Genomic DNA, 24,294 nt, shown 5'->3' with positions numbered 1-24,294 from the left:
TTAGGCCAACGTGTAAAAAAATACCCACCAGTTGTCTGAAAAATAATATAAATATATTACACTATTTTGCTACAGAGCAGTAAAAGTAAATTGGATGGACTGACAAGATTTCACTTAACTGCTACTGCTGCTAAGTGGCTTCAGTCGTGTCCGACTCTGTGAGACCCCATAGGCAGCAGCCCACCAGGCTCCTCTGTCCCTGGGAGTCTCCAGGCAAGAACACTGGAGTGGGGTGCCATTTCCTTCTCCAATTTCACTTAAAGAGATAATCAATTAGCTGACAATATATTTTCATCTAAAAGGAGACTGGAAAAGGGAAATATACCTTTAAAAATGATTTAAACACAAACTGTCCCCTTGTCAACAATCATCAATCAGGAGGCCTTACTTCCCTGGCATTAGAAGGGTTAAGCGCTCTACTAAATGCCTCTCCCCCTTCCTCCCAACCAGAGGATGCTGTAATTTTTAGGATTTATGAATTGGCCGGGCCAGTCAGCATCTTGAACACGACAGACTCTGTCTAGATCTATCTCTTACCTGCTGGGAAGAGACAATTCCCCTCACACTTGGAACCCTGAAGCCCTTTAAGCTGCCTGCTCGGTAACCACGGCAGCTGGGCCCTACACAATTCTTCATCTCTACCACTGCGGCCTCACTAAATAAAGACCATGGTGCCCTGTTAGCCAACAACTGAGCGTGAAATCACTACATTCCAATTCCCTACTCCCCGAGTCAATCAATCTTTTTTTTCTCTTTTTGACATTATAGATCTGGATGCATTGGGTCAATAAAGAGATGGGGAAAATGGAGATGAATAAAATTAATGTTTCAGGGCAACTGGAACACACCCAAACGACATATTTAATTTCATACAGTGAAATTTGTGTATTCATATAAGACAGTTTAGAGCTAACACAATCAAAACACATGCGAATCTAAAGTCATCATTGTGCTCAGAACTTGTATGGGATACATAATGGGAAAGAGTGTAGCAACAGATATGCAGTCAAGAATAAGCTTCTGGTCAGGTCTAAAATTGTTAATGGATTAGAGTGTGCTTGACAAGACACTGAGGCTGTAACATACGTTCTTTCTAAGGGGTATTAACATTTTATGCATTAGCGACATGCTAAGTGAGAGGGAGCAAGGAGAGCCTGAACCACTAACTATGAGAACATGACCCCTAAGAACTATGAGAACAGTACGTGCAGCAATCAGCAGGCCTTCTCCTCACTTGGAATCCTATGTGCGCAGGCGCCTGGGGATGGGGGGTGCAGGGAAGCTTGGCACAAGGGGAGGACAGTCAAAAAGGGAAGAACACAAAGAAACAGGCTGTAGCGTGTGTTGAATGTGGTGCTTTTTTCTTGAAGAAGCTCCCAATGCAAAGGGCATGTGCAGAAAAGGCCTTGAGAACAGGGAAGGAATGTTTTGGAATAAACCTTTCATCCCACTTAAATAATATCTCATAACTTATGCACTACTTCTCTACTGGCAGGGCTATTTATACTCAGCATCCTCTCACAGTCCTTTCACTTGCATTCACATCATGATTCTTTTTCAAGACTGCAAAATTGGGCCTTCCCTGTGGTCTAGTGGATAAGACTCTGCCTGCCAGTGCAGGGGACGTGGCTTCAGTCCCTGGTCCGGGAAGCTTCATATGCCTCGGGGCAACTAAGCCCGTGTATCACAGCTACCGAGCCCACCTGCCTAGAGCCTGTGCTCCCTAACAAGAAAAGCTGCTACAATGAGAAGCCCTCGGACTGCAGTGAGAGCAGCCCCTGTTCACCGCCACACAGAAAGCCTGCATGCAGCAGTAAGGACCCAGTGCAGCCAAACCTAGGAGAAAAGCATAAAATTAAAACAGCGCAAAACTGTTGTATGGTAAAAGTCTGAGCAGCAAAAAAATATTACTACTAAAAATGAGCTGGGACTATTGGGTCCATCCAGAGCACTTGAGAATCATTAGGCCATTAATCTAGGGCACAGTCTCCCTAACTGTGAGGGAGTTATGTGTGTATATATATAGTGGGTTATGTCTTTATATAAAATCTCAACAACTTTTGCTGTTAGTTTGCAGACTTCTTATAGACAGCAGCTATATCCTGTCTCCTGTAACGCCTGGCCTTGCTGTTGCTGAACAAGCATGTGTTGACTTGGATGTACTACTTCTAAACAGGAATGAAAAATACCTGATGCTGGGAAAGACTGAAGGCAAGAGGAGAAGGGGGAACAGAGGCCAGGATGGTTGCATGGCATCCCTGACTCAAGGGGCATGAGTATGCACAAGCTCTGAGAGGTGGTGAAGGAGGGGGAAGCCTGGTGGGCTGCGGTCCACGGGGTCACAGAGAGTCAGACTCGACCTAGAGACTGAGCAACGACGACACCAGAAACCGTGTTTACAGCCCTCGTCATGCTCCTCTGGGACTCCTGGGCGTCCCTGACCACAGTCCTCATGACTCTGGGCAGACTCGTGACTGCAGTCTGTCTTCCCCACAAGACTGCAGTATCCCGAAAGATGGGCACTAAGGCTCACCTGATTTTGTAGTCTAAACATCCAGAAAAGGATCGGACTTACAGGGGGCACTCCACTTTCTACCGTAAGGGGCTAAAGCTAATTATTACCTCACAAACTTCACATTTAACCAAAGACGCTGCCATCATATCTTATTAAAGGGGCTGGAAATGCAGAATTCCTGTATGAGCAAAATGTAATTATGTGCACATCATTATCTGATTTGCAAATTCTCTTTTGAAATGAATTATTTTGTATCATTCACATGTTATTTAGAATCTGGCTATGAGTTACATATGTACATATGTATACATATATATAGACAGACTGATACACAAAAAGATAAAGAAACAAAATTTTAACTGGTTCCTTTTTACTTCTTGACTGACTTCCTTATGGTGATTTTACCATTAAATGTGATCATTTTAAGGTTAAATATAATTAAAAGTGTAGATTAGAAGAATAAAGAATTATACTAAGTATTATCATACCAAACGGAGAAGGCAATGGCAACCCACTCCAGTACTCTTGCCTGGAGAATCCCATGGACAGAGGAGCCTGGTGGGCTGCAGTCCATGGGGTCGTTAAGAGTCAGACACAACTGATCTACTTCACTCTCACTTTTCACTTTCCTGCACTGGAGAAGGAAATGGCAACCCACTCCAGTGTACCTGGCTGGAGAATCCCAGGGACAGGGGAGCCTGGTGGGCTCCCGTCTCTGGGGTTGCACAGAGTCGGACACAACTGAAGCGACTTAGCAGCAGCAGCATTATCATACCAAAAAAGAAATAATTTCAGAGTTGGTTGTTTTCCTGGATTGTTTATCCATTATCCAGATTTTTAAGGGAAAAAAAAAATGAGTTCAGTTTGGATCCTGAAACTCAAAGCTTCACTTCATATTTGGCAAGTCAGTAACATCTATGATAAAGTATAAGATATTCATCATTCGTGCAAACATAATCCGTTAGGGGAAAGGCAACATGTTTTATACAGAGAGAGGGCATGTCTTTCCAATCATTCTGAGTTATTTGAGAGGGTAAATAATTTGAGAGAGCACATAATTTATTTAAACTTTCAAAACCCTTTGACAAGGTTCCACATCAAAGACAGTTTATAAAAATGGAGTTAACATGGGATTGGGGAAAGTGTTTTCTCATGGAGAGAGGACTTGATTAAAGATGGGAAATGATGAGTAGAACCAACATTTTCCATCACAGAAGTATTAAAAGTAACTAGTAGCCAGCATCAGCTGGATTTTATTTTTAATATTAAAAATTATGTTGGCATGAGAGAGAGAGAGCACACTTGAAAAAAGAATAAAAAGCTTTATCTGCAGAATCCATTTACCTCTTGCAGGTGATAAAATGCCTAAAGTCATGGAAAGATCTGTGTGCATGATAAGCCAGAGCGAGACAGAGAGATTTAGGTGTTGGTGGAGGTAGGGCAGTTAGGGGACCAGAAAAATGATAAGTAAAGGATGCTCTTTATACCAAACTGGCTTATCTGCACTTACCCAATATGTGCAGGTTCGATTACTATGTCTTGTAAGGTACTCGACTAGGCAAGTCCAGTGAAACTGGGAAAATAAAATATCTTAGGTATAGTTTTAGAGAGTGGAAGGAAAAAAACCTCAACACGTGTGTGAGTGTGTGTGTGTGTATGTGAGAGAGATCAAAGAAAAACAGAGACAGACAAAACACAATAGGAAAATGGAGGCTGTTAGTTTGTTCAGCTTAGAAAAACCAGAAGTTGAGAGAGGCAACTGGAAAAGTTTATAAAATCACAAAGGACACCCATGTGGGTGTCTATTATACTCACTGTCTGAACAGTAAAGCCAGGTAAACCCCTTTGAAGTTTAAAAGGCTCTTTCAGGACACCTGATAGGAAGGGCTTAGATTCACCCAACAGGTGGCTCTTCAAGAGAAAGCATCTAGTGAAAACCTGAAATGGGCTTAAGGCATTTGGGACATCCAGGGAGGCTAGATTCTTAACAGGTTAATAAAGGCAACCAGGAGCTTTCTGTTGTCCCCCTACCTCTTAAACTTCCCCTCCCCTACACCCCTCACAGACAGGGGCTGAAAAGTAGCCAGGCTGGTGAGCCACAGCTTCATTTCCCCTCTATTAATGCAGAAAATGAAGCATGAATTATAAATGCTGCATTAGTTATCACTGCTGTCAACATTAGTCCCTAATGACCCACTTTGGGAGGAGGGGAAGAGGGGTAGAAGGTACCAGCCAAACAACAGTGCTATCTAAAGATGTAAACGATCTTTTTCGAAGTAAAAAAAAAAAATCTGGCCGACTTTAAAGACTGACTTTCTTATGTGCAGTGCAGCAAAGAACAGCTTGTAGGCTGCAGATCAATAAATTCCAGTTAACTTTCAAGTCATGTTGGCATGCAGCCCTGGCTGGTTTATTAACTTGCATTTCAGCCCTCTAAAAAGGTACGTATAAAGAACTAAGGCACTGTATGGATTGCAGTGAGATTGCTCAATCAGAACAGGTCTTCATATTTATTGGTTATCAACATCAGTGGGAAATCTTACAACACTGAAAAGAACAGGTCACCCCTCCTTCTGTCTCACCCAGTTAGTGTTTTTCTTAGGACCCATTCCTTTTTGTTTTTAAGAGTACTTGACATCCTTTTTTTTTTTTTTTTTTAAGATTTTGATGCAGACCCTTTTAAAAGTCTTCATTGAATTTGTTACAGCATTGCTTCTGTTTTTACTGTTTTAGTGTTTTGGCCTCGAGGCATGTGGGATCTGAGCTCCCAGACCAGGGATCGAACCCACACCTCCTGCATCGGAAGGTGAAGTCTTCATCACTGCCCTCAGGGAAGTCCCTGCAGTGCTTGCTCTCTATCTGCGCAGCAAAAACCTATGGCTTTCCCCAGGCAAGTTTCAGCAACTAGTTGAGGATGAAAAGAGTGTGAATGACAAGACTGTAACACTATCTCAGTGTTCAAATTTCCATGTAGAAAAGCTTGTCTGCAGGGTTGCTCGGCTTCTGGAACCTTTGCTCCCAGACCAGGGATCAATCCCAGATTCCCTGCAGGGGAAGCATAGCGTCCTAACCACGGGACCACCAGGGAATTCCTTTCTCTTTTTCCCTGCCCCCTAGTCCGCAACACCTATCTAACTCTAAGAACATAACCTAAAAGTCTGAGAGTAGAAATGAAAAGCTAGACAGAGCTTATGTTCTTTCCTTTCGATCCTCTTCCTGTTCTTTCCTCATCTTTGATCCTTCCCTTGGCTTGCTTTCAATATACATTTTTAAAAACCCTCTAATGTCTGTCAGTGGATTATCCCTTTTGTGGCCTTGCTCTAGGTATCGAGACATTCTGGAATTCCCTCTCCAAAATGGGTACCATTTTAAGAAGGACAAACTCATTTTTCTATTAGACCATGCTGAAAATTACTCTGAAAGGACAGCTGCAGTTCAAACAATGCATCCTCTAAATGACTTCTGGATTACCTGTGTCACCTCTCCCTTGTATTGACAAAAATATGGGAAAGCTGCCTGAATCTATGAAAACTAGTCAGAGACGAAAGCTGCAGTTGAATTCTATGTACCTAATGCATTTGTGGTGGAGAAGGCAATGGCACCCCACTCCAGTACTCTCGCCTGGAAAATCCCATGGATGGAGGAGCCTGGTAGGCTGCGGTCCATGGGGTCATGAAGAGTCAGACACGACTGAGTGACTTCACTTTCACTTTTCACTTTGGTGCATTGGAGAAGGAAATGGCAACCCACTCCAGTGTTTTTGCCTGGAGAATCCTAGGGACGGGGGAGCCTGGTGGGCTGCTGTCTATGGGGTTGCACAGAGTTGGACATGACTGAGGCGACTTAGCAGCAGCAGCAGCAGCAATGCATTTTTGGACTTCCCGAGTGGTGATAGTAGTAAAGAACCTGCCTGCCAGTGCAGGAGATGCCCAAGATCCCCTTGAGGAGGACATGGCAACCCACTCCAGTATTCTTGCCTGGAGAATCCCATGGACAGAGGAGCCTGGTGGGCTATAGTCCATCCATGGGGTTGCAAACAGTCGGACATGGCTGAAGTAACTTAGCAGGCATACACTGTGTTTTTAATTCTGAAATATTTATGAAAGAACATTACCATCTAAATATGACCCAAAATGATAGCACCTTTTTATATTTTTAACAACAAGTGTTTATGTGGAAATCTCAGATATTTTCAGACCAATCGTGTCTTCATGAAGTTTATATAGAATATTATCATTTTATTAATAATTGTGATATGTATTTAAGAGCCAGCTGAAACAATATGAAACTTATGCCACATTTTCATGTTGAGAATTTCAGATTAAAGACAGATTCACACTTTTTATTTCTGACTACATTCAGTTTTAATCATGGTTCCTGGAGTTTCTCACTAACAGTGAAATTGTATTTAAATAGGGCCTTTAGGGTGTTCAAGTTACAGATTAATTAACTCAATTTGGACAAGGTGCTGGGGGGCACTGCAGTTCTCGCAGCTCTAATTTTATCTCCAGAGGTAGTCAAAGTTCCTCTAGACATTAGCAACTAAATAATTGCATAGGCTTGGACTGACTGTGATTGAAACATCTAAAATAAAGCAGGGTTGTCAGAAATCAGAAGACGAATGGTGAGTGCAATGGGATGACACAGGACTCATTTACATTTCCAGCATGTTGTTGCGTAGGGCTATGAATGCAGCTCCCACTCAGCTGTGGGACATTGGGCTTCATGTTTTATTTATTTTTTATTGGAATACAATTGATTTACAATGCGGGGTTACTTTTTGCTGTACAAAGAAGTGAGTCAGCTGTATGTATGCATGTACCCCCTCCCTGGTGGGCCTCCCTCCCCACCCTTCCCCATCCCACCCCTCTAGGTCATCACAGAGCACAGAGCTGAGCTCCCTGTACTCTACAGCAGCTTCCCACTACGCTTCAAGCTTTAGCCCAGATGCTCTCTTCTCCATGAAGCATCCCCTGACTCAGTGAGGTCTGTCCCTCCTCTTCTGATTGCATTTTATTTAGGCCTGTATAACAGTATTCACGTTTCACCTTGAGTTAATCATCTGTATCTCATGCCATTTACTGCATTGTAAACTGCTTGGCAATAGTGACCATTGTAATGGACTGAATGTACCCCCCAAAATTCATGTTGAAGCCCTCATTCCCAAGGTGGGGCCTTTGGTAGATCAATTAGGTTTAGATGAATTCACGAGGGTGGGATCCCCATGCCGGGATTAGTGTCTTTTCTTTTAATTTTATACACTTATTGTTTTTAATGTTTGGCTCTGCTGGGTCTTTGTTGCTACGTGTGGGCTTGCTCTAGTTTTGGTGAGTGGGGGCTACTCTTGTTTCGGAGGATGGGCTGAGTAGTTGTGGGACATGGGCTCAGTTGCCTCGAGGTATCTTCTTGGATCAGGGCTGGAACCGGTGTCCCCTGCATCGCAGGGCGGATTCTTAACAGGAGAACCAGTGAAGCCCCAGGATTAGTGTTCTTATAAGAAGGGTCAGATACCCACCCCCTCACCCCCCACCATGCCATGTGACAACACAGTGAGTAGGTGGCTGTCTGCAAGCCAGCGAGAGAGCCTCATCAGGAGGCAAGCCAGTCACTGAAAGCACCAGCCACGGCACTCTGGTATGGGAGCCCGAGCTGACTAGCACCACCGTGCCCTGGTCTCTCTCCCAAAGCCATCCATGAGATTCATTGGCATAAACGTTTGCCAGCTCTCTTCTGGTTCTCATTCATCTGGGCCCTTTACTTCCATGGATATCTTTCTTCCCTACAAACTTGCTAAACTCTTTTCATTTTGCTCCTGGTTCCCTGGAAACTATATGCAAACATAAACACATATAACAGTGAACCTGATTAATTGTTAAATAGAAAAGATTCTAAGGGCCAAGAGACTAGTGAGCGAAAGGCGCTAGTTACTTATACAAAGAAGTATGCTCTTGCCAATTCTTCTTGAAACAAAGGCTCCTTTGGGCTATTTTCACATCTGTCATTTAGGACAGAGATACAGTTACAAGAACTATTTCATTTTTCTTTCCCCTCTACTGTAAGATAAACAACAGACAAAAGATGAAGGTAAACAGCAACTGCTTCTCACCCTCCCTGGCAGGACACCTGTGAGTGCCAGGGACTGCAGCAAATTTCAGAACACAGCCTTTCCTAAAAAGGCAGCCTCTACTCAACCCTTGCCGGACACTGTGGTTAGAGAACGACCAGAATGGCTTGTTCACCCTTTTATTTTTGTTTTCAGTGAGTTGTAGAAAAAGAAAGATTTTTATGTAAGATCTCTTGTTGTTGTTTAGCCGTTAAGTCATGTCTGACTCTGTGACCCCATGGACTGTAGCCCACCAGGCTCCTCTGTCCATGGATTCTCCAGGCAAGAAAACTGGAGTGGGTTGACATTTCCTTCTCCAGGGGATCTTCCCGACCCGGGGATTGAACCCAAGTTTCCTATTTCTCCCGCACTGGCAGGTAGGTTGTTTACAAGCAGGGAAGTCCAACCACATGACTACATTGCATTAATAATTACACATTGCAGGCAGATTCTTTACTGTCTGAGCCACCAGGGAAGCCCCTTTCACTTGGAATGGTTTTCAACAACCCCTACTGGGGCCACAAAACAAACAAATTTTCTTCCAGACTGCCCCCACTCTATCGTGTTCCTCACATCACACATCCCCTGGATGTAACATGTTCAGTTCTCCTCTTGTGCTTTCTTGCTGACTTTCTAAAGAATATCTTGAATATCTCTTCTCAATTTCCCCAAATCCCTTTTCTTCATTCTCTTTAAAACTCATGCCAAACCAAGTCCCAATATGCCCTTCCTCTGCTCATGATTATGTATGATTTGTACCAAGAAATGTGCTGCACTGTAAGAATTCTAGCTTTTCTTCATGTTAGGTAAAAGCTTCCCAGGTGGCTCAGAGGTAAAGAATTCACCTGCCAATACAAGAAACACAGGTTCAATCCCTGGGTCAGGAAGATCCCCTGGAGAAGGAAATGGCAGCCCATTCTAGTATTATTGCCTGGAAAATCCCAAGGACAGAAGAGCCTGGATGGCCACAGTCCATGGGATTGCAAAAGAGTCTGACATGATTTCAAGACTAAACAACAGCAGCAAATGGAAAGACAAATGAAAAATGATTATCACACAAGAATTCAAGTTAATATGTCTTTTGTATCACACACTTCATGAAATTTGGGATTCATAACAGTTACTGAGTGCCTGTTATGAACCAAGCAAGCCATTATGCTAAATACATTATCATCCCATTTAATTTGTACAACAAGCTGATAAGAGAGACACTATTTCTAGTTCCGATTTACAGATGGAAAAATTTGGAGGCTTGAGAAGGTTAAGACTTAGCCTGGGTCACGGAACTGTTAAGTAGTGCAGTGTAGTCTCAAAGCCCAGGTGGCTGACCCAAGTCAGAGATCTTCATCCCTAGCCTACACAGCTTCTGTGAGTTAAAGAGAGCTGCTTGGACCAAGTGAAGTCCACTGCTAACAGGACAGGTGTGAATGCAATGAATGGCTAACCGAATGTTCACCAACGTAAGGTCCCACTCTTGGGTGTGTATGCAAATAGGCAAAACAGGACCTAAAATTAAACAAAAGAGCTCAGCATGAGATCAAAGCTCTTGGGACAGTCTGCCTCTCCACAATGTCAAGGGCAGAAACAAGGATCAGCTAAACCTATTGCCACTTCCCAAAGGAGGTTCTGTAAGATGCCCCTTTAGCTTGTTTTCTTATTTAGTCTTGTTTTCTCACTATTTCCTTTCTCTTCTTTCCCTTCTCCAGGGGATCTTCCCAACCCAGGGATTGAACCCAGGTCTCCTGCATTGCAGGCGGATTCTTTACCAGCTGAGCCACCAGGGAAGCCCACTGGAAGGCTTCCCACTGGAAGGGACCCCCAAAGGAAGAATACTGGAGTGGGTGGCCTAGCCCTTCTACTCCAGTAGTCTGGCCTAGAGAATTCCATGGACAGTCCCTGGGGTCACAAAGACTTGGACATGACTTAGCGACTTCCACTTTCACACTATTTATTTGCAGTAAAGAAGCTGTCTTTCCCCCGGACGCTCACTTCTCTGAGTGGCACGTGATGGAGCTGCAGCCTCTTTCTCTCTCATGTCACCACTGCTCACTTCTGCTTTTCATCCCTCCCTAAAGAACTGGACAGGGGAAGGGCCGCCAGGAGGACTCGCGTTTTTCCTTTTTTAAAAATAATAAGGCTGCTTCAAGTCTATTCAGATTTAGTGTTGTCTTGGTTATATGCTAAGTCTCACAGTTTTCCATAGGATTAAGTAGGGAAACTGCATTTCAGCATTAGAAAGACAGGGAAAAAAAATACCTCAAGCAAATGAGGGCTGGATGGCTTCTCAAGCCATCCTTCACATAGAACACCAAAATAATCCCTGATCCGCTCCTGGTCGTTACTGTACTTAGCTCTAAAAATCCCAAGAAGGGATCTGGGAAATCATTTATGCAAACTTCTGGTCGCTACATCCTTTGTTTAGAAGATATTTTAGGTGGAAACATAAAGTACAAAGCAGATTAAAGAGGACCTGCTCTGATGGGGAGAGCGAGGGGCTTCGACTCCTTCCCAGTGGGCGCCTCCCTCCCTTGCCTCCCAAAAAAAACCTTGAAGGGGATCTGAGGAGCAGTCACTGGCTTGCAAACTCGTTTTGGGCACAACTCACTGTCAAAACACATTTGACTAAGTGACTCAGTATAGGAGCACTTACATCCACACAGACACACACACACGTGTCACTAACACAAAACTTGGATGAAATAATCTTTATTCCTACTACACGTGATCATCTTTAACAGTTTCCTTTCTCATCTAGACTATTCCATTTAAGAAACACTATTTCCAGTCCGTGAGACTGATATTGCCCCTGAGAGTAAGTTGAAAAACACGGCGTTTAATGACTTCACCCTCAAAATAATTCTAAAGAAGAAACTTTTAGCTCATATTTGCATGTCCTTCCTCTCCAAGAAACTGATGAAGAAAAGATGTGGCAAGTGAGCTTCTATGATGGTCCTGTAGTTAAGAATCTGCCTTGCAATGCAGGGGACCCTGGTTCAACCCCTGGCCAGGGAACTAAGATCCCACATGCCTCAGGGCAACCAAGCCTGTGTGCCACAACTACTGAGCCTGTGTGCCTGCAGCCTGTGCCCCCAAACAAGAAGCTCTCACCCCACAATTAGAGACAGCTCACATACAGCAATGAAGATCTGGCACAGCCAAAAAATAAATTAATAAATAATGTTAAAAAAAAAGAAGTGGTAAGTGGAGGCACTAAAACTTGGATTTCAGGCTGATTCACTTGATCTAAGAAGGGCAGATTTCCTTTGCGGGGAATTGGAATGCTGGCCAAGAGAGATGTCTTTTTAACTTTTCTTATGACAAACCTTGGGACAAGTCAGCTTCGTTTCCACTGCATGGCCAGAGAAGCAGGCAAAGTCAGAATCGAGACAACGAAAAGATGGAGAAGGAGAAAGAGTGTGTCTGTACTTGACTCCTTTTATGGACTTCCGGCTTATGCTCAAGGCACAGCTTTCTTTCTGTCCTTGGTTCCACAAACATCCTGTATCCTTGTACTCTCCCATTCTACTAAAAAGAAGAAGAAAGAATGGACAAGAAGAAACCTAGGACAGCCTCTTGCCTTCTGAGATGGCCCACATTCTGTCTGTGGAGCATGTATCTCTCTAAATAAAGCTACTTCTCCCATTGAAAGAGAGAAGTCTAGCACAGTCATGATAGCAAGTCTGAAAATAAGTTGTCATTAGTATACATAAAATCTGTTTCTGCTACAAAAGTATCACCAACATAAAAACAAAAAACCCTTTAAAAGAAGAATATAGAAAATATTTTTGTTGAATTTAAAGACAGTGAAAGAGAATGCAAATATACACATTTGCAGAAAGAGCTCCCAATGTCGATTACTTTTTCACCCTTAGCACTACGTCCGTCTAGCGGCAGCCACAGGATTTCAAGGTATCGTTGAATTTCTTCACTAACTTGAAAGATCAGTCTCAAATACCAACTATTTAAAGATGTGTCCCTTTCTATGTTTCATTTAAACAAGAGGTTGTAAGAAACACACCTTAAAATGAAAAATCTAGCCATGCCAACCTATAAGACTTCAAACATACGTACTTCCACACCAAATCCCAAAATGGGCTTTTATAAGTTTCTTTTTACAAAAATAAATAAGAGAAAGTAATAAAAGATAAAGCCTTCATACAGAATTGCAGCAATTATATCCCCATAGCTACACTATAACCCAAAACTTTGCAAAGGCTTTGATTATTGAACCATGGCTGAAGTGAATAATTTGCTTTTCACTAAGAAAACAAGCACATTCATTCTCACCACAATGGAGAGAGGCAGTTTTAATTAAACCTTATCAAAAGATGAATAAAGAATAAACTCAATACCCATTCCACAGAACACTATTTTCATCTGTTTAGTTTAAGCTTGCCATGTTCATACAATAATTATCCACTGTCCAAGGAATGCCGGAGTTGTGTTAATGTTGGTAAAGATTTAATTAGCTCAATTATCTGGAGAGTACTGAATTGAGGCTCAGCACAGTACAAATTTCTTCAGGCTTTATACATACCTCTGATCAAAACACATGAAACTGAAATCTCAGTGAACAAAAGACCCTTACTTCGACAATTCTACTATTGAAACAGTTCCATACTTCATAATTTTATTACTCCAATTAAAAAATCCCCCACAATATAAGTCTTTAGAAGTAGAACTCATAAGTGAAGGCTTATCTTGGTACGAGTGTGTGTGTGTGTGTGCGTGCCCATACAGTGCACACACTTACCTTCCTGAATCTGTAAATATGTTCTTAGAAAGTTAATTAAATTTTCCTTTTAGATAAATATTAACACCCCAAATCCAGCCCTTAGAAAAAATTTTATCTTTTCAATGGAGCCTACATCCATTACCTTTCTCTCAGAAAATGAGGCATTTAAAAAGCATTGAAAGCGCTGTAACACAGACAACTGTCTCAATCTGTCAGACACCAGGGACAAACAGTAGGGTTCATTTCAGACAGCAGATCGGCCCCCAGCGGCCTGACCTTCCTGGTGGGAAAGAGAACACAGTGCTGTGCTTGACAAGCTCAGCAACAAAGAGCTATATTCAGGTCCTCCCAACTCAGACACGCTTCTCACAGGGCGAAATGCAAACCAGGAGGCAGAAAAACACCACTGCCAGCAAAGCAGAGTTTACTGAGATCAGACACCAGCACCACAATCATAGCAAAAAATTAAAGTGTGTAGGAAAGTGAGAAGCACCACTGTATTCACTCATTTATAATAACTTCAGAAAGCCCTTATCTGGCCATCACCAATGTCTTCGCTTCCAACCTCACCTGTGAACCATGCTCACTGTCTTTTCCACATCCATGGAAATCCCCAAATATGACCTGGTAAAGGTTTTCCTAATTATTCTTCCAAAGAAGAAGGCAAACATTTTCTCTTAGAAGCCGGCTCATGTTCACTTCAAAGTAAGCTTTCTCTTTCTTTCTACAAGTCCCAGGTTTTGCCTTTATTTTGAAACTCAGATGGACATTTCCTGGTCTTTCAGACCCTTAGACAAGCAGATTTTTCATTACTCATTTTATTTTGAATTTGCATGGTGTCTTCTATGCAGGTCTCCAAATGAGCCAAAAATCCACCAAAAGGATAAGCAACAACAACAACAATGAAATCCCAAAGTAATATCCTTAATTAGAAATAATCTTAAGCTAAATTCATGTTATGTGTTATGTATTTTTACTATTAAAACTACACATATTTTCCCCTAATCTCCAATGTCAACTTTTATTGTATATCCTGCTTGATCAACCATAAGCAATGTGTGAAAGTGAAAATGAAAGTCACTCAGTTGAGTCTGACTCTTTGCAACACTGTATAGTCCATGGGATTCTCCAGGCCAGAATACTAGAGCAGGTAGTTGTTCCCTTCTCCAGGGGATCTTCCCAGCTCAGGGATTGAACCCAAGTCTCCTGCATTGCAGTCGGATTCTTTACCAGCTGAGCCACCAGGGAAGCCCAAGAATACTGGAGTGAGTAGCCTATCCCTTCTCCAGGGGATCTTCCTGACCCAGGAATCGAACCAGGGTCTCCTGCATTGCAGGCAGATTCTTTACCAGCTGAGCCACCAGGTTTAGTTTGTATGCTAAGTCGCTTCAGTCGTGTCCGAGTCTGTGTGACCCCATAGACGGCAGCCCATCAGGCTCCCCCATCCCTGAGATTCTCCAGGCAAGAACACTGGAGTGGGTTGCCATTTCCTTATCCATTAGTTTGTATATTTTGAGTTATATATATAAGGTGGTAAGATAACACATTTTCTGAAGCTTTAAGCTCCATGTAGAAGATCATAAATTTGAAAGGCACTCACAACTGCCCACATTATCCTTATAAACAAATAAACTGCTATTTTTTAAAACTCCCATTTTGTATTTTAAGCACATACTTTCCCTTAACTATAAGGATTATGGGTGTTTACAAATACAGACCAACTAGTGAAGCTGAAATGAGTCCTGGTGTCTGATCCACAAATACTGTGATGATTTAACATGTAGGCAGGTACTACAGATACGCACTCCTCAATACAGATGTGTGGACTATTAGAATGGAGAAGGCAACAGCACCCCACTCCAGTGCTCTTGCCTGGAAAATCCCATGGACAGAGGAGCCTGGTGGGCTGCAGTCCATGGGGTTGTCAAAAGTCGGACACGACTGAGCGACTTCACTTTCACACACTGGAGAAGGAAATGGCAGCCCACTCCAGTGTTCTTGCTTGGAGAATCCCAGGGACGGGGAAGCCTGGTGGGCTGCCGTCTATGGGGTTGCACAGAGTGGGACACGACTGAAGCGACTTAGCAGCAGCAGCAGACTATTAGAAAAACTTACAGTGAAGAATAGACCATTGCACACTATCCAGTTCTTCTTGGGTTAGGAAAGAAGGCATCTTTTGAAAACTGGAAACAGACCATAGTCATAAACTCATGCTGCCAGTGTTGACTTGAAAAATAACCACAACCTAAAAGCTGAGAGTTATATTTTATTCGGTGGGATTTTTCAGGACTTTAAGCCCAGGAGACAGCATCTCAAGTAACTCTGAGAAACTGCTCCAAGGAGGAGGTAGGGAGAGGAATCAATTTATAAAGAAGTTTTGCAGTGCAGGTAGTCTAAACATCAAAAGAATATTGTTAATTAAAGAAAACCAGATATCCTAAGTTAAGGAATTTAGGGCTTTTCTACATATAGGAAGATGCAGGAATCTGGGCTCACTGAAATCCTTCTTTTGATGTGCACCTCACCTATCTGGGGCCAGTATTCTGTTTTGTTTTGTTTTTTCACATCCTGAGCTTCCATGTAGCTCACCAGCTAACTGGAGGGAATGGCTGCAGTCTGCAGTCTGATTCTTTCCTCCCTGAGTTCCCTCAGGATCACCAGCTTACCTTTTGTGGCATCTGCAGTTGCTGATGACCGTGACATCTTTTGTCTACTGATATGGCAGGAACTATTCCATGGCAGGAAATTCTCCGTTTCTCACCAGATAAAACATAAGGTTGACTGGGTGGTGAGAAAATTCGTTCTACTTAGTTGTCTAAATAACTTGTCTTAATTTCAAATACTTGAACTTCAGAACATTTTATAAGGAAACAAAGCAAAATGATGCATGGCAATAAAAAGCTTTTTATCTGCCACATTTTTTTTGAGCCATTTTTTCTGGTGATTGCATTAAAGCCTTCAATGAGTTTGCAAAAAAAAAAAGACACAAGTCTGGGTTGGTTTCACCTCGTCTGCTAGCCTGCAAACACTTCTACGGTGTGACTCACTCAGTGTGGCTCGGAAAGACATCCTCGGAACTTCAGAGTATTCTGTGCAAGAACAAAGGGTGCTTGGGTTCATTTTGCAACACGAGTCATTCTTACCACACAAATTCCCATCCTTTGTGCTGGCGAAGGGGGATACTCCGAGCCCTTTGGGTTTTGAAGATCTTTAGACATACAATAGTGTGCAAACAACCCTCGAGAACATAACTTTATGAGAACAACCTCAAGGCTGAGACCAAGCCTTTGAGAAAGGCCCCTTCAGCAGATCTCCTTCTGCTCTTCACCCCGAACAAAGCCTGCCTGACAATACTGAAATCTCTTTCTTTCTTTGGATTAAACTCCCTTTGCAGGAAAAGTATGCAAATGCCAGCCGCGGGTCCCCAGTCGCAGGCTACTCTCAACAGCTATGTTTTCTCTGTCTGGCTCCCCGGCGGACCATCCACTGCCTGACACGGAGTCCACCCTTTCGATCCAACATCTTTCACTGCTCTAACAGTCAGCTCCCTGGGCCTGCCACAGCCTCTAGAAGAGCCTCATTTAGTCGTAATTAACGATTCCTTGCATATTTCCTAAGGTATGGTAATTGTGTTAAAAGCTAACAAGCGAAGCATTCATTCTCCTTCTCTAGTAAATCTTATTTCCCCCTTCAGCAGTCTTTTCTCCCTGCCTTCTATTCACCTCACACCACCACAGCCTCCCAACCACACACACTTTTCTTTTTTCTACGGCTCGCTGGTAACATTTCAAGAAAAGAGATGGGACGAAGATTGGTGAAAACTGGAAATTACAGGTATACAGTTCAAAAAGCAAAACTGACTGAATGCTGAAGGAGTGCATGAGAAGTCAGAGAAACGGAAAGAGAATTAAAAAGGGAACAGATTGTTTTGCTGACACAAGGGTTTATATATATAATATATGGCTTCCGAGGGCTTCCCTGGTGGCTCAGCTGGTAAAGAATCTGCCTGAAATGCGGGAGACCTGGGTTCGATCCCTGGGTTGGGAAGATCCCCTGGAGAAGGGAAAGGCTCCCCACTCCAGTGTTCTGGCCTGGAGAGTTCCGTGGACTCTATAGTCCATGGAGTCACAAAGAGTTGGAAATGCAGCAACTAGTTGCTGCTGCTGCTGCTAAGTCACCTTAGTCCTGTTCGACTCTGTGCGACCCCATAGACGGCAGCCCACCAGGCTCCCCCGTCCCTGGCATTCTCCAGGCAAGAACACTGGAGTGGGTTGCCATGTCCTTCTCCAATGCAGGAAAGTGAAAAGTGGAAGGGAAGTCGCTCAGTCATGTCCGACTCTTAGCAACCCCATGGACTGCAGCCCACCAGGCTCCTCCGCCCATGGGATTTTCCAGGCAAGAGCACTGGAGTGGGGTGCCATCGCCTTCTCCGTCTCTAGTTTCCTAGAAAGTAGGAGACTGAGTGACTTTCATTTCACTTCACTTTCAGTGCTTCTCAGGTGGCGCTAGTGGTAAAGAACCCGCCTGCCAATGCAGGAGACATAGGAGACGTGAGTTCGATCCCTGGGTCAGGAAGACCCCCTGGAGGAGGAAATGGCAACCCAGTCTGGTATCTTTGCCTGGAGAATCCCATGGACAGGGGAGCCTGGCGGGCTACAGTCCACAGGGTACAGTCCACGGGGTCACAAAGAGTTGGACACGACTGAAGTGCCTAAGCGAACACGCACGTGTGCACGTACACACACACACACACGCGCGTGCGCGCGCTCAGTTCTGTCTGACTCTTTGTGATCCCATGGACTGTAGACCACCATGGGATTCTCCAGGCAAGAATACTGGAGAGGGCTGCCATTTCCTTTTCCAGGGGATCTTTCCGACCCAGGGATTGAAACTGCTTCTCCTGCATGGACAGGCAGATTCTTTACCACTGAACTACCTGGGAAGCCCCATTCATATGTATATCTGGATATTACTTATTTTAAATGACCACATAATAAACTGGTTTCAGGCCCCAAATAAGTTGTGTCCACACATAATATGAAAATCCTACAAATTTATTTTTGGACACATATCTTCTTTTTCCCTCAAAATTTATTTTCACCCAGTAGTGCAAATAAAAGGTACAAATACAAGGTATAATGATTTTGTCTCACCAGCTCTCTTCTTTATCCTTCAGTTGCAGACAAGAGCAAGAGAAGGTTAAGAATCTTAAACTCTGACCTCTTGCAAATGTTTAAAGTCTTGGCAAGTGGCAGGGACCACTGAGGACTGTATTAATATTATGTTCTTGCAGGCAGACCAGCACTACTATGATCAGGAGATGTTTTTTCTGCTACACCAGGGAAATGCCAGTTTAATGTATTTCCTTTATCACTTTCCTTACATATAAAGTGTACACATACACATAGAATTAGTCTTCTTTTTCCACTTATCACGTGTATTTTTCCATGTTATTTGCCCCTTTATGACAGTCATTTTTAAGACTGCATAATATTCCACCCAGTTTGGTCTACTTAATAATTCCTTTAAAAAAATACTTTAAGTGGTCTATTCCAAAAAACCTATGTTCCATCTGTCTTATTTTAGCCATCTTAGCATTTTTTCTTTGTCATCATCATCATTCAAGTTACTGAATTCCTAAATATTAGATAGCTTTAAGAAATTTAAGACTCACTTTAAGGTTTTCAAATAATTTACACTTTATTTGGCTTTAGGCACAAATGGGCATGAAAACTACCGTTAACTCTTATAGGAGCTTTAAGTTCATAAACATCAGTATGAATTTTCATTAAAAACACATCTGCATATGTACAGAGTACTGAGCATATTACAAGTTAGACCATGAAGATACTAACTTCTGAAACATTTCTTTCAACTTCAAAAATGATCTTTAATTTTTGTCCCTGGAAAATCAGTTATATCATTCTTTAGTGTTTGCATTTCCCCTAAGTGTTGGCAATGTGTCTAAATATGCGGAATTTTACTTCTTCACAAAAGTTAAATTAAGGGGATCATTATTCATTTTACAAAAAGTATGCTAAGAAAGAAGGCATACTCTTTCAGCTAAAATGATGACCTCATGCATAAGTTTCCAAGGAGCGCATTTCTGTACGTGCTGAAAATGTATACTAGAGGGGCCGTACCCTTCCCTGGTGGCTCAGTGGTGAAGGATCTGCCTGCTGATGCAGGGGATGTGGGTTTGATCCCTGGGCTGGGGGGAAGGTCCTCTGGAGAAGGGAATGGCCACTCACTCCAGTATTCCTGCCTGAAGACTCCTATGGACAGAGGAGCCTGGTGGGTTACAGCCCATGGGTCGCAAAGAGTCAGACACGGCTGAGTCACTAAACAAGAAAGCAACAGAACAGCCCCGAGACAACGGCTGCTCAAAAAAATACTTGTTGAAAGAACAGAAGATTATAGTATGGTGAGTCAGGTGAACATTCACTAATTCCATAATTGAATGGGCATAAACTATGACAATATAAATTATATTGTCACCCTGCTTATTTAACTTATATGCAGAGTACATCATGAGAAACGCTGGGCTGGATGAAGAACAAGCTGGAATCAGGATTGCTGGGAGAAATATCAATAACCTCAGATATGCAGATGACACCACCCTTATGGCAGAAAGTGAAGAGGAACTAAAGAGCCTCTTGATGAAAGTGAAAGAGGAGAGTGAAAAAGTTGGCTTAAAGCTCAATATTCAGAAAACTAAGATTATGGCATCTGGTCCCATCACTTCATGGGAAATAGATGGGGAAACAGTGGAAATAGTGACAGATTTTATTTTCTTGGGCTCCAAAGTCACTGTAGATGGTGATTGCAGCCATGAAATTAAAAGACACTTGCTTCTGGGAAGAAAAGTTATAACCAACCTAGACAGCATATTCAAAAGCAGAGACATTACTTTGCCAACAAAGGTCCATGTAGTGAAAGCTATGGTTTTTCCAGTAGTCATGTATGGATGTGAGATTTGGACTATAAAGAAAGCTGAGCACCAAAGAATGATGCTTTGGAACTGTGGTGTTGGAGAAGACTCTTGAGAGTCCCTTGGACTGCAAGGAGATCCAACCAGCCCATCCTAAAGGAAATCAGTCCTGAATATTCATTGGAAGGACTGAGGCTTAAGCTGAAACTCCAATACTTTGGGCACCTGATGCAAAAAACTGACTCATTGGAAAATAGCCTAATGCTGGGCAAGATCGAAGGCTAGAGGAGAAGGGGACGACAGAGGCTGAGATGGTTGGATGGCATCACCAACTCAATGGATGTGAGTTTGAGCAAACTCTGGGAGTTGGTGATGGACAGGGAGGCCTGGCGTGCTGCAGTCCATGGGGTCACAAAGAGTCAGATATGACTGAGCGACTGAACTGAACTTTTGTGCCATACTACATGGTGGAGACAAAGTTGTGAATTGAGGATAAACCAGTAAACAGATTCCTGCATTCTAGCTTTAGATGTCAGTGGGGAGGACACAAAAATAACAGCTGACTTCAATACAGAGGGGCTGAAATTCAAACTTTGTTCCCAACAAGTGTAAAGTAGCCACACATTTATTTGTGTTCAGAAAAAAGCATTTCATACTCTGCCGGATATCTTGCTAAACTCTCTCACTGATCCTGAGTCAGAGGCTGGAACATCTCAGGATTCTTAATTCAGACACGGTCCTTTCTGTCAGGGACTCCTCTCCCCATTTCTACCCATTTTCAGTCTGAGTCTTGAGAGTAATTTCTCTCTCTCCCTCTGAGAAATGATCACTGGTCTTGAATTCCTTCCATCTGACTGAGAACTTGTGCCAGAACTCCTGTTTCTCTGATTTTACTTTCTGGATATTACAGTGGCTTTAAGGTCTCAGTTGCCTTTACCTAGCGATCAAGGTCAACAGGACCAGTAAGAAGCCATGTGGACATCGTGGACTTCCTGACATGATGATGAGAGGAACGCTTCACCTTGGTGATAATCTTCCCCGAAACTCATAACCTCAGGCTAAACAAGAGAAACCATCACAAGGGACATTCCACACAACACCTGAACAATATACCCTGGAAAAGCATCAAGGACAGAAGAATGGGGGAAGAGCGAGAAATTACTGGAGACCAGAAGAGGCTAAGAGGACATGGTGACTAAACGCAACGTGGAACCCTAGATGGACTCCTAGAATGGAAGAAGGACATGCATGTGTGAAAACAGGTGAACTATAAATAACACTGTAGTTTAATTAACAGTATGGTACCTATGTTACTTTACAAAGTTGTTAAACGTACCATTGTTATTAAGATTATTAACTTGATTTTGTTTTTAAAAAACTTATTTATTTAGTTCTGGCTGTGCTGGGTCTTTGTTGCTGCTTGGGCTTTATCCAGTTACGGTGAGTGGGGGCTGTTCTCCAGTTGTGGTGGATGGGCTTATCCTTGCGGTGGCTTCTCTTGTTGCAGAGCTTGGGTTCTAGAGCAAGGGCTCAGCAGTTGTGGTGCAGGGGCTTAGGTGCCCCATGGCATGTGGGATCTTCCTGGATTAGGGATCAAACCCCTGTCCCTTGCATTGGCAGGTGAACTCTTAACCACTGGGCCACCAGGAAAGTCGGTTATTAATTTTAGAAGCTGGGGGAAGGCTATAGCTCTCTGTACTGTCTTTACAGCTCTTCCATAAATCTAAAAATATTTCAAAATAGAGAGTTAAAAAATATAACCCTAAACTGACTGCTAGTCATGCTGAGCTGTTGCTTTCAATTCCAAACCCCATAATGTACTCAGATTTTCATGAGCTACGTCATGGTAGTTCAAAAAACTAAGATCATGGCATCTGGTTCCATTACTTCATGGCAAATAGATGAGGGGTTAAATGGAGACAGTGGCAGATTTTATTTTCTTGGGCTCCAATATCACCATGGATGGTGACTGCAGCCATGAAATTAAAAGACGCTTGCTCCTTGGAAGAAAAGCAACGACAACCCTAGACAGCATATTAAAAAGCAGAGACGTAACTTTGCTGACAAAGGTCCATCTAGTCAAAGCTATGGTTTTTCCAGTAGTAATGTACAGATGTGAGAGTTGGACCATAGAGAAGGCTGAGCACTGAAGAATGGATGCTTTTGAACTGTGGTGCTAGAGAAGGCTCTTGAGAGTCCCTTGGACTACAAGGAGATCCAACCAGTCAATCCTAAAGGAAATCAGTCCTGAATATTCATTGGAAGGACTGATGCTGAAGATGAAACTCCAATAGTTTGGCAACCTGATGGGAAGAGCCAACTCATTGGAAAAGGACCTGATGCTGGGGAAGATTGAGGATGGGAGGAGAAGAGGGCAAGAGAGGATGAGATGGTTAGATGGCATCACTGACTCGATGGACATGAGTTTGAACAAACTCGGGAAAATTGTGGGCTTCCCTGGTGGCTCAGATGGTAAAGAATCTGCCTCCAGTGCGGAAGATCTGGGCTTGAGCCCTGGTCGGGAAGATCCCCTGGAGAAGGGAATAGCTACCCACTCTAGTATTCTTACCATGGAGAACTCCATGGACAGAGGAGCCTGGCAGTCTACCATCCATGGGGCCACTAAGAGTCAGACACAATTGAGTGACTAACACTTTCACTCCCTTCTTTCACTTTCTGGGAGATTGTAAATGACAGGGATCCCTAGTGTGCTGCAGTCCAAGTGGTCGCAAAGAGCCGGGCTTGACTTAGTGACTCAACTAAAACAACAACAAATAGGCAGGGAGGGAAAGACAGAATCTATTCTCCTGAAAGAAGTTGAATATATGCTGAATCTGCTCAGGTGGCTGTGCAGAAAGTGTTGCTGAGTCGTATAAATGAGCCGTGTAAAATGGCCTGATGAGTTAATACTGAGGATCAGAGCTCCTCCGTCATCTAAGGTCAAACCTAATGCATTTAAGGCAAGGGGAGAAGAGGCCAACAGAAGATGAGATGGTTGGATGGCATCACCGATTTGATGGACCTGAGTCTGAACAAGCTCTGGGAGTTGGTGATGGACAGGGAAGCCTGACATGCTGCAGTCCAGGGGGTTGCAAAGAGTTGGACATGACTGAGTGACTGAATTGAGAATGTGTCTCAAAAAAGGGAAAGCTACAGCCTCCCAAACTAATATACAGTGAAGGTCCTTTAAGAATTAGCCTTCTAATCATCAAGGACATAGATTTTAATGGCACTCAACTGTAATTTCCAGATGACATCTGTGGGAACACAAGAATTGGAGTTTTATCCACTGTACCCAGAAAAACGGAGATAGTCAATTAGATGGATAGAACTGGAATAACTTTATAGAGCAAAACAAAAATACTACAGTGAAGAGTAATATATTTAGTTCAGTTCAGTCACTCAGTCGTGTCCGACTCTTTACAACCCCATGAATCGCAGCACGCCAGGCCTCCCTGTCCATCACCAACTCCCGGAGTTCACTCGAGTTCGTGATGCCATCCAGCCATCTCATCCTTGGTTGTCCCCTTCTCCTCTTGCCCCCAATCCCTCCCAGCATCAGAGTCTTTTCCAATGAGTCAACTCTTCGCATGAGGTGGCTAAAGTATTGGAGTTTCAGCTTTAGCATCATTCCTTCCTAAGAAATCCCAGGGCTGATCTCCTTCAGAATGGACTGGTTGGATCTCCTTGCAGTCCAAGGGACTCTCAAGAGTCTTCTCCAACACCACAGTTCAAAAGCATCAATTCTTTGGCGCTCAGCCTTCTTCACAGTCCAACTCTCACATCCGTACATGACTACTGGAAAAACCATAGCCTTGACTAGATGGACCTTAGTCGGCAAAGTAATGTCTCTGCTTTTGAATATGCTGTCTAGGTTGGTCATAACTTTTCTTCCAAGGAGTAAGCGTCTTTTAATTTCATGGCTGCAATCACCATCTGCAGTGATTTTGGAGCCCAAAAACATAAAGTCTGACACTGTTTCCACTGTTTCCCCATCTATTTCCCATGAA

The 24,294-nt window shown here is 43.1% G+C and overlaps 1 protein-coding gene across 1 annotated transcript in view; it reads right to left on the bottom strand.

The window, feature by feature from the left end:
* CDK14 (cyclin dependent kinase 14) overlaps nucleotides 1-24,294 on the bottom strand; it is a 664,071-nt gene that overhangs the window by 60,328 nt on the left and 579,449 nt on the right. The gene's annotated exons all lie outside the window — the stretch shown is intronic.

The sequence above is a fragment of the Budorcas taxicolor genome, chromosome 4, assembly GCF_023091745.1.
Source record: "Budorcas taxicolor isolate Tak-1 chromosome 4, Takin1.1, whole genome shotgun sequence".
Classification (NCBI taxonomy): Eukaryota; Metazoa; Chordata; class Mammalia; order Artiodactyla; family Bovidae; genus Budorcas; species Budorcas taxicolor.
The sequence above is the reverse complement of the archived record's forward strand: the minus strand, read 5'-3'. Positions and strand labels throughout refer to the sequence as shown.